The following is a 2,106-nucleotide window of genomic DNA, read 5'->3' on the forward strand; positions in this document are numbered from 1 at the left end:
TCTTGCTTTTACAGTCCAGCCCTGTGGAAATGAAAAGAAGCTGATTCCAAGTCAATTTCTGATAATCACACTGCAATCTACATACTCCCATAGTAACTTATTATGTAATAATTATTACAGAGATGCATTTGTGTGTGCATTTTACTGAATATCTGATAGTTTAATAAAAAATAAAAAAATAAAAGATAAGGGTGGTTTTACAAACAGAAATAGTAAAGCTTTGAGTAAAGCAGAACAAAAATATATAATCACAATAAATAAAATGATATGTACTGAATGCTACATTTTAAAAATCCTTCATGGTTATAGCTACACTTAAAGAAGAAAATATAATGAATTGATAATTAGTTTGTTGTATTGGTGAAGCTGTGTCCCCATCTAAACCATTCCCTGCAATATATAGCAGTCAGCTACCATAGAAATATTATACCAAATCATCAGATTCACTTATATCTGTGTGCTGCAGAATGTATTGTGAAAAAGTAATTCTGCTGTATCAAGGTGCCAAAAAGCTAATGGTACAGCAGTAAAATGAACTTGTAGCACATTTACTGGGTTTGATGCAATATTTCATAGGACTAGCAGACAGATTTGTTTCTCATTAAAATGCACATTAAAGAGGAACTAGATTTAAAAGTCCTCCCAAAAAAAGAAAATCTACTTACCTTCAATCCCGCAGGAAAGTCCAATCCATCCGGAGGTGTCTTCCATCGAGTCCTGCGTTGTCACGGCATCCGACACGGCGCTCCACCTTCTCCTTTTTTTCCAGGTTCTTCTTCTACGTCACCCGACCCAGGCACAAGCTCCAGTGATGTAGCTAGAAAAAAACTTACTGATCTCACTGCGCATGCGTTGACAAAAAGGCTCCTTCTGTGCATGTCTGAGATGCTCGGGCATGCGCAGAAGGAGCACCCAAGAGCCTCCAAGGATGCGTGACGTAAGTACGTAAGGATGCGGTGCTGCACCCTTTTTTTTTTTAAAAGGGTGTTGCATTTAAAAAACAAACAACAAAATTTTTACTTTACATAGGAGGGTTGTCTACCTAAACTCTGAGTTTATGTACACTTTAACATATAAATAAACATGTTATAGCACATCAAAAACATGTTCACAATCAAAGCATGATCCAGCTTGAATGCATAGAAACATTCTCATATTGATGGCTCTGGTGAGATATAATCAGCAAGGGTTTGAAATATTGGTATTTATTTTTACATCCATAAAACGCTTGTCAGTTTTGATTTTTTTTTTTGTTTGTTTGTTTTGAAGATCTAAAGACTTCATTAAAATAATTCAACAAGTAAAAATGAAGTGCATATTGTTTCTATCAGATTTTATCATAGACAACCTGTGGAGAGCCTGTGATTTCTCTTTCACACACTAATGGCAGTGCAGTAGTGAAATGCTGACACCACACAGTGACATGAATTCCACCATCTGCTGGGCAACATTTATCTTTTTATAAATATTGATATGATATATGATATTTATCATTTCAAGTTACATAAAAAGTGCAACGTGACAAACCTGAAAAAAAGAACATCATTAAAGTGAACCTGTACCCAGATTATGTACAATTAATAAACTGCATAGATTGAACAAGCAATTTAAAGCAACCCATTCACTTCTATAGCTTTAGACATTGTGGAAAAATTCAGCTTTAAAGTTTACAAAAGCAACAATTAAACTGCAGCTCTTCTCATCTCATTTTTTCTGGAAAAATTGGCAGTCTTTGTAATGCTGACTCCATTCATTACAATGATTTGAGAAAAAATGGACGGAAACACTTTCAGCTGTGTACTACTCTGCATCCCCTACACTGAAAATGTCAGACATTGCTTTCCATGCATATCGCATGAACAAAACCTTGAGATTTGTTTTGAAATCTTTGAGGATGAAGTGCTTTAGACCCCATTCACATACCTGTGGTGCAACACGAAGTAGGGCAAGTAATGAGGTTCTGTACCGCCATTCATTCTGAATGTCTTACCATTGCACATTCTGTTGGGTGCTTTGGGGTGCTTATGTACCCAACTCAATAACACAGTGGCTGGCTGCATAGATGGGAACCGTACACAGCACAGAGGTCAGTAATAGGTTGTTTTA

This window comes from Pyxicephalus adspersus, chromosome 1 (genome assembly GCF_032062135.1).
Source record: "Pyxicephalus adspersus chromosome 1, UCB_Pads_2.0, whole genome shotgun sequence".
Lineage (NCBI taxonomy): Eukaryota > Metazoa > Chordata > Amphibia > Anura > Pyxicephalidae > Pyxicephalus > Pyxicephalus adspersus.